At 39.5% G+C, this 15,362-nt stretch overlaps 1 pseudogene; it reads left to right on the top strand.

Moving 5' to 3' along the window:
* Positions 1–10,317: 10,317 nt before the first annotated feature.
* Positions 10,318–12,008, top strand: LOC103259941 (annotated as a pseudogene).
* The last annotated feature ends 3,354 nt before the right edge of the window (positions 12,009–15,362 follow it).

The following is a 15,362-nucleotide window of genomic DNA, read 5'->3' as shown; positions in this document are numbered from 1 at the left end:
TTATGTTGCCCAGGCTGGTCTTGAACGCTTGGTCTCAGATAATCCTCTCACTTTTACCTCCCAATGTGCTAGGACTACAGGTGTGAGTCACTGCCCCAGGCCTGATAGCTGCTTTTTTAAAGTGATGTCTCTTTAAGGATTTGAGGATTGTGGATGTTTTCACACTGGTTCTTCCTCATTTCTGAGAAGCAACTTTTCTCTTATTATTGTTATTGTTTGGTTTTGTTGTTTTGTAGCTAGATGAGGTCCTGCTGTCCTAGAGCCTTTTCTATCATTCAGAATAGTTGATTCAGGGAGAAGAGAGAGTGTTATTCTTTTCTGCTTCACTACTGTTGGTGGGCAGTGCTCTGCACTCAAACTAACTTTCTGATGCAGAGTTTTTTCTGCAGTCATACTGCTTTCTGACCCCAATTGGGAGTATGGATCAGGTAGGGGAATGGACCCCCTGGCAGTTGTTCACCATTTGCAGCCCAGAAAGGACCCCCCCATCTGGAAGCAGAGCCTCTAGGTACCTCTCATGTCTCCCCCTCTCCAGTCCAAGTCCACACTCAGTACTTGAAAAACAGCAGTTTCCCTGTCTTGGAAGAACCTACTTTTTGGGTGCATGAAGCTGGTAGGAAAACCTTCCTGGTCAGGAGGGGAGGACGGTTACCAGATGCTGATAGCTACTGTGAGTGTGACTGGGAGGCCAGCTTTTCTCACAGGCGCTGTGAGGGCAGGTGTATTCCCAGCTCTGCATAGAGCATGCACTCTGGGCTGACAGGTGCCAGAGCTGAGAGCACAGGTGTGTTCCCAGCTCCATGGGGAGCATGCACTCAGGGGCAAACTGACACAAACTCTCAGAGCACAAGTGAGTTTCTAGCTTTGTGGAGGCTACGGCAGCACACCACTGTGCCCCAACTAGGTTTCCTCCCATGTGGGACCAATGACCACATGTGGCTGGGAAGAGGGGACAGACCCAGGATGTGTCAAGAGCACTCACCCCCTCTCACATACAAGGCAGAGTGGTAGATCCTGTGCAGGCCTGGTGCACAACCTGGGTAGGGTCCCTGGTTCTAATGTTAGTAGTCCAGCTCCTCTTCTCCTTGGTTCCAGTGCCTTCAATGATTTCTCTGTGGGATGTAGGGTGCTTTCCATGTCTACAGTTGTTCAGGGCACCTGAGTTTACCAGCAGCTGGGTTCATTTTCTGTGTTCCACTCGGTGACAGAGGTGCAAGTCGGCTACTCCCCAGTGGCCCTCTTGGACCCACTAGTTGTGTCCTCCCTCTCCTATTTCTTCAATCTACTCTTTTAAAAATAAAAGTGTAAATATAAGTCATAGCACATAGATAGGAATTAAGGTCTTGAGATTTGGAGTCCTCAAAATATTCGTTTGGTTTCTTGCTTCTCCACTTAATCAACTGTGTAAAAGCTTTTTAACCTAAGACTCTATTCTTCATTTGCAACTTGGAGATAATGGTAGAATTATCTTTATGTTTGTAATGAAGTGATAACATCATTTAATGATTTTTGATAGTTTTTGGTCTTTACTAAGAACTGGATGGAAGTTAACTACTATTTTTAAGAGTGGCTTTCTATGTTGCCCACACTGGAGTGCAGTGGCTCTTCACAGGCATGATCATCATCACAGCCTCGAAGTCTTGGTCTCAAGTGATCCTCCCAACTCAGCCATTTGAGTAGCTAGAACCACAAACATGTGCCACAGCACCAAGTATTGTATTGGCTTTTAAGGGTTATTTCTTCTCATCTTAAAAGCAAAACGGCAACATTCCTTTATTAAACCTAGAATGCCCTCTTGCCACCATCTCATCTCTACTCAGACTTATTTTTGAAAGGGTACTGCTTTTATCGTTTCTGCTTCTAAAATTTACATGTTAATGTCAGTTTTGACTCCTTCTCTCACCACATGAGCAAAAAATGGTCAAACTCATAATATTTTTTATAACTCTTCTTCCTCTGTCTTTCTATGTCTTTTGACCACTGCCAACTTGAAGGCATTTATTTGCTTACCTTCCATAACACCATTATCTCTTTCTCCCTCTGTCACCCAGGCTGGAGTGCAATGGCATGCTCACAGCCACTGCAGCTTCAACCTGCTGGGCTCAGGTGATCCTTCCACCTCAGCTCTCCAAGTAGCTGGAACTACAGGCATGCACCACTACACCCAGCTAATTTTTTGATTTATTGTGGAGACGAGGTCTTGCCAAGTTGCCCAGGCTGGTCTCAAATCCATGAGCTCAGGCAATCCTCTCACCTTGGCCTTCCAAAGTGCTGGCATTAGAGGCATGAGCCACTGTTCCTGGCCTATCTCCTAATTTTCCACTGGATAGATTTCCTTCTTTGTTCCTTTGGCAGACTTCCTTTTCCCTTTCATCTCTGTTTAAATGTGGACATTCCCAAAGTTGCTTCATTGGACACCTTTACATTTTTAAATTAATGCATTGAATTTTTAGAACAATTTTAGGTTTCAAAATTAAGTGGAAAATGTGGAGAGTTCCCATATACCTCTTGTATTTACATACTTTTTTTTTGTACATGGATGAACAGTTGCTCCAAAGAACTTTTGTTGAAAAGACTATCTTTTCTCAACTGTGTTGTCATTGCTCTTTTGTCAAAAATCAGTTGACTATATTCATGTGGATCTATTTCTGGCATCTCTATTATTGTCCACTTATCTATTTGTCTATTCTTTTGCCAATATCACACTTTTTGATTACTATAGCTATATATTAAGTCTTAAAGTTGAGTAGTGTCATTCCTCCAACTTTGTTCTTCTCTTTCAATATTGACTTGAATATTCTCACATAAACTTTAAAATCACTTTGTCAGTTTCACAAAGTAACTCACTAGGATTTTAATTTGAGTTGCATTGAACTTATAGATCAAATTGGGAAAAACTGACATCTTCACCATGCTGAGGTTTCCTATCCATGTATATGAAATATCTTTCCATTTAATTAGTGCTTATTTGATATTGTCCATCAGAGTTTTGCAGCTTTTCGCATACAGATATTGCATACACTTGACTTGATTTATACATAATTTTTTTTGGGGGGGTAGAAATGTAAATGGTAATGTATTTTAAATTTCACATTCCAATTGTTAATTGCTAGTATATAGAAAAGCAATTGACTTTTTCATATTAACCTTGTATCCTGAAACCTTGCTCTGTCATTCATTAATTTCAGGAATTTTCTTGTTCTTCATTTTAGATTTTCTACATAGATGATCATGTCATCAGCAAACAAAGACAGTTTTATTTCTTTTTTTCCAATCTGTATGCCTTTAATTTCCTCTTCTCATAGTATTTCATTAGCTAGGACTTCCAGTTTGATATTAAAAAGAGTCGTGAGAGGGGACATCCTGCTTTGTTCCTGAGACCCTTTCACTTTTCATTGGAAATTTTATCCTGAATATAATCTTCCATTCCTAACTTCATTTATTATATTAGTTAAATAAATAAACATAAATTTATTCATTTCTTCTACAGGCTGATTTTCTAACTTAAATGTAGAGATTAATATATTAATATGTATCTACACACACACACACACACACACACACACACACACAAACATATAGCTCCAGTTTAAGATAAAACTACACTGGATTATTTCTGCTCACAATGTGCCTAGATAACATTTGGGTCTCTTTCCCAGAATAATTTCAAATAATAACATATCTAGGACCAAATATGGTACAAAAGTAACCAGGATAATGTTGTTGCTTGCCAATTTTCAGCTACAAGCTTTTTGGCCCAAATATAATCTACACTAACATTAATCCTAACTAGAATCATTACTGGTAACATTTCAGATTATGATTTAGGATGAAACACATTATTAGTCATTTTAGTTTGCTCTAATTATGGATACAATTTAGCCATCACCGTTATGCTGTACAACAATCACCACAATGTTAGCAGATTAAAATATATATATATATATATATTTATTATCTCTCTCAGTTTTTATGAATTGTTTTTGCTGGTTTTTTAATGAATCGGGTTTTTTGCTGCTTTTTCTTACAGACTGCAATCAGAATATTAGCTGGGCTGTGTTTTCAACCCAGTGAAGTTTCTGGGTTAAAAGGCACATGCATTTAAATTTTGATAAAGACTGTTAATTGTCCTTTAAAAATATACCATTAACTCTCTCCACAACAGTGGATATTATCAATCTAGTAAATGAGTTGAGATTTTGCATTCAGATAAAATGTTTCTTTTCTTTTGGCACTTATCATTTTAGCTTAGTCAATAGGCTTATGCCATCCTAATTTAAATAGACCAAAATTTGCCTGGTGCGGTGGCTCACACCTGTAATCCCAGTGCTTCAGGAGGCAAAGGCATGAGAATTTCCTGAGCCCAGGGTTTCAAGACCAGCCTGGGCAACTTGGTGTGACCTCGTCTCTACAATAAATCAAAAAGTTAGCAGGCATGGTGGCACACGCCTGTAGTTCCAGCTACTCGGAAGGCTGAGGCAGAAGGATGGCCTGAGCCCAGCAGGTCAAGGCTGCGGTGGCTGTGAGCATGTCACTGCACTCCAGTCTGGGCGACAGAATAAGACTCAAAAAATAAAAATAATAAAAAGACCACAATTCTGACTTTCTGAAAGGGAAGCACAATCTCCTATGGAACATTCTAAGGAAGTTCACTGTTTAATTGAACTTTACTTTGCTGATTTCCTGCCTCTGTGAGGTTTGCTGGGGGATCTTGGCATAGACTGGGGCACTGGAGGAATTTGGCATAATTTGATTAATTCTTTGTAGAGACAAAAAATATTGATCAGATAATTAAGTCTAAAGTCAGAGAGAGATAGAAAGGCAGAGAGAGAGAGAGAGAGAGAGAGAGAGAAACTACAAATTCGTGATAGTAAGAAAATATGAGAGAAACTTTTCCTTTGGTAATTTTACTCAAAATTGATCACAGAGAACAGGAATTGTAGTATTATTCTACCGGCTATCTTTCTGGGCAAAGTGAAAACTCTTAAAAGAAGCAGATGTTCACAAGCAGTACCAACTGAATGAGTAATCATATTAAGTATTAATTCCAGTTCTTAGAAGACATCATTATTTTAGAAAGCACAGTAAACTGCATTTAAAATCTCAAATAAGTCACAATTGAGAGTGAAAACAGATTTGGTTTGGAGAAAGAACTTGTCATAAAATTGATTCAGTGCAATTTTATTCTCAAAATTCAATGAACAGATATGGATTTATGATAAGGCTTCTGAATCTGAAGTTTTAGACCCCCCCCATTTGCTCACACTTCTGTTACTGTGTGTGTGTGTGTGTGTGTGTGTGTGTGTGTGTGTGTGTGTGTGTGTGTGTGTACGAGAGAGAGAGATCTGGTTCCAAGAACAGACCACTTATTATTCACATCATGAGCATCATAGTGCTGGGTTCCCTCTGCCAGTTCTCCAAGGGATGATGCAATGATGGCCAGATGGTCACCATGTTTGTAAATGGTGACAATACAGAAAAAGAACCTTGAAATAATGAGATTCATGGATTATATGGATCTATTGACATATGTGTTTCTTGTCCCTTCTAGATCTTTGTTCTGGAATACAAACACAACTTCGGGGTGGAGAAGAGGAGATGGGAAAATCCCTAGCTGCACCACTCTGAATGTAAGCAAATGGTTCCAGGGGAAATGAGTCTGTAAATATTTCTGGAGTAATACACAATCTCTAGTTTCCAAGGCATGCTTACTGCTCAATAATTCTTTGATCAAGTTTGCCAATGTTCTTTGCCTGGAACATAGAGAAAAGTAAAAACATCCATAGAGAATTATTTCTCAATGGCCCTTTCCAAGACCTGAAGGTGGATAAATAATGGGTTTGTATAATACTTTTGGGGGTTACATTTATAAAAGCAAAATGTTTGTATTTCTCTGAAGAAAGTCCTTAAAACTAAGTACATTTCAGGTCCCATGAAACCGGAATTTGCCTGCACTCAAAAGTGTGCCTGCATTTTGGCAAAAGAGCTCATACGGTGGTCGAGGAAAATCTGTTTTCTTTGTTCAAATGGTATTTCAACTCTCCACTCCTCTTACAGCCCTCTCAAGTGGTGACTGTCTTTTTTTAGTATTCCCACAGCTCTCCTTGAACATGGGCTAGTTTCTTCTTGCTTTTCAAGGCAATGTTGAGAATATACTCCCTCTTTTCTAAAATCCACCAGTCACACCCCTTTCTCTATGATTTTGGCTCGTGTGCTCAATCTTACTCTCTGTAAGTCTACTCCTGTCTAATTCTTCAAAATACAAGTCAATAAACATCCTCTGGCTTCTCACTTCCTTAAAGTCCTTTCCTGTGATTAAATTATCCTCCTCTCTACCTCACCCCCATGATCATACTCATAGCTTGTCATCAACATTTAATGCATCTGAAAATCCTCCATAGTCTCAGTTTCATTCACCATAATCTCTGATCACCACCTTTTTGATTGCAGGCTCATTTCCCTTTATTCATCACCTTGACCTCTGATCTATGATTCCACCACTTTTTCGCTGTACTTCACCTACTTGATGCACTTCCTTCCTCAGTTAAAGTGCTTATGGTCACATGATCAATTATTATCAAAGGACAGTAATCACTCATTTGCATATACCTCAAATCTCACACTGTTTTATACTTGGCAAAACCAAAACTGGTTAAATCCAGTTCTCTTGCTAGCTCATACCTGAACCCAGGAAGCCAAATGTGGTTTACAAAAACTTTATCTTACCATCACTTCATCTGCAAATTACTCCTTTTACAGAAAAAAAGGACAACCTCAAAACAGAAGTCTAAATTTTTATGAATGAAATTTTAAAATGTCTCTGCATCACTTTAAAGTAATCTGGCAGGGTAGGTGCAGAGGGGGTAGAAAAATAAATCAACAAGATTGACCATCAGTTAAAAATGATTGAAGCTGGGTTTCACATAGGGTTTCATTTTTGATGTTTCTTTGTTTTTATATGCATTAATCTTCCATAATAAAAATACTTATTTTAAAAAGCATGCCACAGTTCTGTCTCTAATTCCTCTATTCTCTTTCAGCTCTAAACCCACTCTGATCAAGCTTTTGCCTTCAACACTCTGCTGAAGCTATTGTTCATCATCATCACAATGATCTTCACATTGCTAAATTCAATGACCAATTCTTAGCCCTCACCTTTTCCCTATCAGTAGTGTTTGCAAAGCCAACATCCCTAGGTCACACCTTGATTATCATTTCGTGTTACTCTTTCTTCAAGTGGATTATGGGACAGACATCACGATCTTAGTTTTCCTTCTGCTCCTTTCTAGTCTCCTTTGCTGATTTGTCACCTGTTCCTTGACCTCTTAATGTTGGTATACCCAGGATAGGCTTTGCTCTTTTATCTGCACCGCATTCCTTGGTGATCTCATTCACTCTTGTGCCATCTTATGGCTGAAATGCCTTCTCTATGTGGACCACTCACAAATTTTTATCTGTAGCTGAGACTCTCTTCAGAATTCAAAACTTTTCTATCCAACTGCCTACTTGCCATCTCCACTTGGGTGTTAAATAGGCATCTAAAACTTAACATATTGGACTCTGTCTTTCTTCTGAAAACTCCACCCAAAATTTCCTCATTTAGTTGAGGGCAACTTCATCTTTCCAGTTGTTTTTATTAAAAGTCTCAGATTGTCCTTGATTCCGCTTTTTTTCCTCAAAGCCTACATTCAATCCTTTGGTAAATCCTATTGCTTTACTTTCAAACGTTTCTAGAATCTGATCCCTTCTCATCACCTTGACTTCTTTTACCCTAGTCTGGGTAAATTTATTTCTCACCTAAATGACTACATTTATTTATTTCCTGTGGCTGCCCTAACAAAGTACCACACCCTGATGACTAAAAATAACAGGATTTTTTTTTCCTTCACAGTTCTGGAAGCCAGAAGTCTAAAATTAAGATGTTGGCAGAGACATGCTCTCTCCGAATGACCTAGAGGAGATATGAATTCTTCTTTTCTAGATCTGGTGTATCTAGCACCAACAACACTAGCGATCTTTTGACTTGTAGCTGCATCATTCCTATCTCTGTACCAATCTTCACATGTGTTTTCTGTGTCCAAATTTCTCACGTCTTATAAGGAAGCCAGTCATCGGGTTAGGGTCCACCCTGATTCAGCATGACCTCATCTTAATTCGATTATATCTGCAAAGAGCCTAATTTAAATTGCGGTCATATTTACAGGTTTAGGTGGCCATGAATTTTGAAAGGATGCTATTCAACCCAGCACAACCTCCTAATGAGGTTCTCTGCTTCTTTTATTGCTCTCTTACAGTATATCTCAACACATAATCTGAGCTATCTTTTTTTTCCTTCTTTCATTAGCACCTTCCTTTCTCTTTTTTAAAAGTACAAGTCAGATGATGTTACCTCTCTATATCCCCATTTTAATTCAGAGTAAATCCCAAAGATTTACTATATGATTCTGCATATTTACCCAAGAGAACTGAAAAATACATTCATACAAAAGCTTGTACAGGAATGTTCATAACAGCAGCATTATTTGTAATAACCAAAGAGTAGAATCAATCCAAATGACAAATGGATAAACAAAGTGTGATATGGCTGTAACATGGAATATCATTCAGCCTTATAAAGTAATGAAGTACTGTTCATGCTACAACATAGATTATCTTTGAAAATATGTCAAATGGAAGAAGCCAGACACAGAATGCCACACATTATATAATTATTTTTGTATACAATGTACAAAATAGGCACTATTCATAGAGATAATAAGGAAATTAATGGTTTCCAGAAGCTAGCAGGAAGAGAAATTTAGGAGTGGTTGCTAATAGATATAGGGGTTAGGGATTAGGGAGGTGATGAAAATGCTCTGGAGTTAGAGTGTGAAGATGTTAGCACAACTCTGTGACTATACTGTAAACCACTGAATTGTATACTTTATAATTTTAAACTTTATGATACTTGAATTATGCCACTGTTAGTAAAAAACAGGGATTCCTCTTCCCAAAAACCCTTATGCCTTTCATGATTATACATGTCTTTTTTGCATTATCTCCTGCTTTATTTCTAGTGAAAACTGGATCATTTGCTCCTGTCACACTAGCCTCTTGGTCAATCTTCAGACATGCCAGGCACTTACCCAACTTGAGGCAAAGACCTGCTCTTTCTACTTGGAATCTTCTTTTTCAAGGACAAATTCTCTCATCATCATAGGTGATGCTGACTACCTTTATGAATGTTGCCTGCCTCCTTGCTGATCCCCCTTGCCTATACTAGTTTTTTTTTAATCTCCACTTTCTAACATACTATATAATGCACTTATTTTTTATTTCTTTTAGCTACTGTTTATTTTCTGCTTTCTTCATGCTAAGAAATAAACTCTTTAAAGTGACAGTTCTGGCAATTGAGATGTCTTAAGTACTTAGAACAATATCTGGAACATAGCAGGCATTTGTTTTGAATACACAAATTATGGATTTCCTTCCAAATATTTGGAGAACATTTTCTTTTAAAGAGTCTCTTATGGAAAGAATACAATAGTAATTACTATATAGCAAATGAATAAATGAAAGAAATGAGCTTGAACATTTAATGAGTAGTCAATGCCTGTTAAATGAATTCCCTGCTATCTCTTACATGGAAAGTGTTAAAGGAACGTTAGCTGTTTTTATGCTTATCATAGATCCTTCTTCCCCTCGTAAGGGTGATGGTAGGGCTAATCAGTTATCTACAAATATTGAAGAAACCATTTGTATTGATGACAAGAAGTAGGGGATTGTCTAATACTGAGAGAAAGTACAGGGGAATTAATATAATCCATAGAAGAATTAAATTTGTGTCATGGTGGAAGTACTCTATAATGGTTTTGCTGTTCAGTATAGAGCTTGAGGATTCTCAAATTTAATCTTCATGATTTAAGCTTTTCAAAACAAACTGCAGAGATGCTTGATATGCAGTGATGTGTTATTTTTCCAAGGCATACATCTGTCTTGTGGTACTGTGAATTTTTTGTGTAGGAGGCATACTAAGCTAATAAATAAGATGAGATGCCTATTCAGCACAGAATCTATGTGATCTTGTTTTCTCCATAGTAACTCTCATGAAGTAATAATAACATTTAAAAGGGAATTTCTGGGGGATGGTTGCATGTTGAGGCCCAAGTGCCTGGGGCTGTCCCGTGTCTGCCAGTCATGGCTGACCACCCAGGGAAGCGAAGCCTACAGTGGGGAAGACAGAAATAGAAACAAAAATCCCGGGGCAGTGGTGATGGGAACGGCGGGGACCACCTGGGATGTTCAGTCTTGACATGAGTGTGCACCGAGCAGATTCAGATGGCAGTGTTCTGCTACCACAATGATCGGCAGTTCACAGTACATGGACTCATGGATCCTTTGAAACAAGCACTGCAATTGTCACAGACTGCTTAGGAGATGGCAGCCAATGTCAAGTCAGAATCTGGTTGTGCCATCATAATGTCTGCAGCCCCATGCCAGGCACAACCCCAGAAATATGAAGCACAGTTTGGATAACTCCTGGTTTTTCTCACTGAACAGGGAGCACACTGGAAAGTTTTTACAGCTGTTTCCATAGAATGTTTCTGCAGAGTGAATGCTAGCCAGAAGGATGTACTGAGCAACAACAGACCACTCAAACCATCCAGGACAGCCGGCCTAGCTTCAAACTTAGAATATTCCTATGTGGTCCATCTCCAAGAAGACAGCTACAGCATTTTATCTGTTACCTCCAAAGTCACAACAATATTTCCCTGTGTAAAGTTCTCACCTTACATGTTCATCTTGATGTGCAGCCTGCCAAGAGACAGACTACCAGCTCTATGCCAAGAAAACAGACTACCAGTTCTATCCTGCAGTGAGAACAATGGCTTAGAGCCCCCTGACATGCCCAGCCCTATTCTGCTGAACAAGACCACCAGGAGGTCTTGCAGGAGAGCATTAATTATGTCAAGGGTAGGCCTCCCTCCCTCACCACCATTGCTTCTATGCCCTCTATAACACAGAACAGCTGTTGAACACTACCTTAATAACAAGCTGCTTGCTGTTACGTTTGACAACTCTTGTATAAAACTTTGGAATTTATGAACCAAGAAGTTAAAATCAGAGCCCATTAAGTAGACATGTCCCACATCCATTTGGTTTGTGATATTCTGGAGGAGGAGGAGGATAAGAAGGAGGATAATAATCTTCACAGAAATGAAGATACTATGAGGACACTGTGGATCAATGTACAGCACAAGGTTCCTTGCAGGCAGTTCAGGATTGCTCTCTTGTTCTGGAGGCATGTCCCTCACATACTGGGACCTAGAGAGTTTCACCAATTCTGTGTTGTACCAAAGACATGCCTATACTATGTGGGACCTGTAAATCAGCCCATATAGCCTGTATTTTGCTAGCAAATCCCTCAACCACACTGGCAGGCTATGGTTATTTGACTGGATGTGGCTACTGAGGCTATGTGTAGGACACCTGACATATGAGGACTGTGTCAAATTCTACCCTAATTCAAACTACTTAGCTACGGACTCGACCAACAAGACTGTCCAGCTGTGGAGCACCCAGCAAGAGAACTTGACAAAGCTCTCTATGTGCCACTGCAGCCCTGTGCTTTCTCTTGCCTTTTCTCCCAGTGATAAGTTCTTGGCATCTCCGCTGGCAAGGACCAGTGGTTGAAGCTGTGGGACTTGGCCAACGGGCCCCATTATAAAGAGCTGAGAGGCCATCCAGACAATATTTCCAGCCCCATCTTTAGTCCAGATAGTGGCCTTATGATCGCCCCTGCCTCCATGGACAACTAAGTGCATGCGTGGGACATCAGGAACATTTACTGAAGTGTGCCCACCGAAGGCTCTTCCAGTGAACTCATAACTGTGTATACCCAGAAGATGAGCAACGTCCTGAGCATGCAATTCATGGCCTGCAACTTTCTTCTGGTGACTGGAATTATACAAGAAAAATCAGGAACACTTATTTTTTATCTTTGTTGGAATAGGCTCGGGCAGTGGTAGAAGGCCTCCAGCCGAAGTCCTTTAACAAGCTGAGATTGAATCACTGACTGACTGTGAAAGAGGCTCCTTCTCCCCTCTTTCCTGGACTCTCATCCCAGCAGGCCCCCCTTCACTCAATCTTCCTAGTGTTGAGGGTCAGAGTTGGGATAGGGGGTAGGGGGCAAAGGTGAGGAAATAGTGAATGGGCATGAGATCAAGAACGCTGGGATGCTCTGGAGGTCGCTCACAAGTTCTCACACTTGCGTGCAATCCTTCCTGCTTCTGTCTCATTTCTTCCCCCTGCCCATGACTGGGTTAGGTTAGAGGGTGGTTGCAGAACACTCTCAGGAGGAACAGTGTGGCCAGCATCATGGGTGGTCTAGCCCTTGGAGGGAAGGGAAGGAACTAGGAAATGTGGGGTAAGAATGTGGGGCAGGAACTAAGAAAGGAGAAGGGATGATCCTGGCAAAGTCTTTCCTTTTCTGTAGTTACAGAGAGCCAGAACTTTTATTTTGATTACAATGATAAATATTATTATACTGAGAAGAGGACTCCAAGCACTGGCAGAGAGGACCTCTGCTTTTATCTTTCAGGTATGACTCCCGGCACTGGCTTGGATACTTGAAAATTTGAGATTAATGGCATTCAGAAAATTTGGTAGCACAGGATTTTGGGAGAAAGGGAAATTTTGAAATTTTGGGTGATAGACTGATCACCCCGGTTGACATGTTTCTGGAAGTGGGTGGGTAAGTTTAATTGGGAACATTTTGGGTTCTTGCATGATGATGGGAAAGAAAATTCTTTACGTGGCTGCACTACTCTTAATAATTCTTTCTCCTCCAAAAAAAAAATTATGATAAAGAATAATTTGGAGTCAAAAGTCATAAGATAGAATTAGTAAAATGTTGACTTTCCAAATGACCATTCAGAGGTGTGACTTTTTCCACATCATTTTCTCCTGCGATGATTGCTCTCACTTCCTGCATGGCAGTACCCGTGTGATGAACGCTCTGAAATGAATTGTAAATACACACGCATGCAGATCTAACTATGCTCCGAGGAGAAGGCAAATTCTAATTTGTGGAAAGGATTAAATATTTCTGTTATCTGAAAAGAGTTATTTTGTATTTTGTTTTCTATTAAATGTCTTTAGTCTCAAAAAAAAAGCAACTTCTTTATTTCTTTGCTACTTCTCTACTCTTGCTGCTTTACTTGACTAGCCTTAACACATTAAAAAAAAAAAAATCTTATGTAAAAAACTGCTGGAGGGGATGGTAAAAGTAGAGAATTAGTCAAATGAAATTATAAAACTAGCCGGGCTCGGTGGCTCAGCCTGTAATCCCGCGCCTTTGGGAGGCTGAGGTGAGTGGATTGCCTGAGCCCGCGGGTTCGAGACCCACCTGGGCAACTTGGTGAGACCTCATCTCTACAATAAATTCAAAAAAAAAAAAATCAGGCTGGTGTGGTAGCGCATGCCTGTAATTCCAGCTACTTGGAAGGCTGAGGCAGAAGGATCACCGGAGCCCAGTAGGTCGAGGCTGCAGTGGTTGGGAGCGGCCACTGCACTCCAATCTGGGCGACAGAGTAAGACTCCAACTCAAAAAAAAAAAAAAAAAAGAAATTATAAAACTTATAAAGTGTTTAAAAAAATCTCAGAAGATATAGGTTCAAAATTATAAAATTCTACTCTTTTTAAAAGACAACATAAAATATGTGGCATATATATATTTTTCCAAGCAAAGTTTATTTAGAAAGTAAATGAGAGAGAGAGAGAGAAAAGATTCACCTCCCCAAGATGGGGGGGGGGACCAATGCTCTCACTCTCTCTCTATATATTTTTTTAACTTTAAAACTTTGTATTTTAAAATTTTGGGGTACAATTCAGGGTTAGGTATGCAAATATTCATTATGCAAGTACCCTTGTTGATGAGGTGTGCCCCCACTTCCCCAGGCAGATTCCTGCTACTGTCAATCCTTATTTTTAATCTTTTAAATTTTTTAATCTTAAAAATGTGGGGTACAATTTAGGGTTAGGTATATAAATATTCATTGTGCAGGTACCCTTTTTGATGAGGTGTACCCCGCAGATTTCCACTACTGTCAATCCCATCTCCCTGCACCCCCTGCAGTTTCCTGCTACAGTCAATCCTTTTCTTATAGTATTACGGTAGTTGTTCAAGGTCCACTTATGAATGAGAACATGTGATACTCAGTTTTTTGTTTCTGTGAAAGATCACTCAGTATTATAGACTCTAATTCCGTCCAGGTTACTGTGAAGTTCATGATTTTGTTCTTCTTTATGGCTGCGTAATATTCTCTTGTGTATATGTACCACATTTTTTTAATCCAGTCCTCTTTTGATGGGTAGCACCGTTGGTTCCATGTTCTTGCTTTTGTGAACAATGCTGCAATAAACATACTTGTGGAGGTATCTTTTTTATGGAGTGATTTGAGTTCTTCTGGGTATATCCCCAATAGGGGGATTGCAGATTCATATGGAAGGTCAACTTTTAGAACTTTTAGGAATTGCCACACTGTTTTCCACAGAGACTGTACTAGTTTATACTCCCACCAACAGTATAGAAGTGTTCACTTTTTGCCACATCCTCTCCAGCATCTGTTATTTTTTGAGTTATTGATGATGGCCATTCTGACAAGTTAGGTGGTATCTCAGCATAGTTTTAATTTGCACACCTTGATGTCTAGTGAGGTTGAACATTTTTTGATGTATCTGTTGGTTGCTCATATGTCTTCTTTTGAGAACTGTCTATTCATATCTTTTGCTCACTTTGTAATGGGGCTGTTTGTTTTTTTCTTTTCAACACATTTGAGTTCCTTGTAGATCCTAGATGTTAGGCCTTTGTCAGACATGGCGTTGGCAAATATTTTTTCCCAGTCTGTGGGCTGTCTCCCTGCCTCTTAATGGTTTCTTTGGCTTTGCAGAAGCTTGTTGGTTTGACGAGGTCCCACTTGTCTATCTTATATCTTATGGCAAGGGCACTTCGGGTTCTGATCAGAAATTGGTTGCGGTTCTAATTTCCATAAGAGAGTCTCCTGCATTTTCTAAGTTTCTTATAGTTTGTGGTTTTATGTCTAGGTTTCTGTTCCATTTAGAGTTAATTTTTGTATATGAGAATAGGTAGGGGTTCTGTATCAATCTTCTGCATGTTATCACCAGTTTTCCCACACATTTACTGAATAGCTTCTCATCCCCCCAGCGGTTGGTGGTGGAGACTTTGTCGAAGATGAATTGGTTGAGAAATTAAGATTTTGCTTCTGGAATCTCAATTCTGTTCCACTGGTCTATATGCCTGTTCTTGTACCAATACCAGGCTGTTTTGATTGCCACTTTATAATAAAGTTTAAAGTCTGGGA

The sequence above is a fragment of the Carlito syrichta genome, unplaced genomic scaffold, assembly GCF_000164805.1.
Source record: "Carlito syrichta isolate Samal-C Ts95f unplaced genomic scaffold, Tarsius_syrichta-2.0.1 Scaffold303068, whole genome shotgun sequence".
NCBI classification, from domain to species: Eukaryota; Metazoa; Chordata; class Mammalia; order Primates; family Tarsiidae; genus Carlito; species Carlito syrichta.
This window is presented reverse-complemented; position numbering and strand designations above follow the sequence as displayed.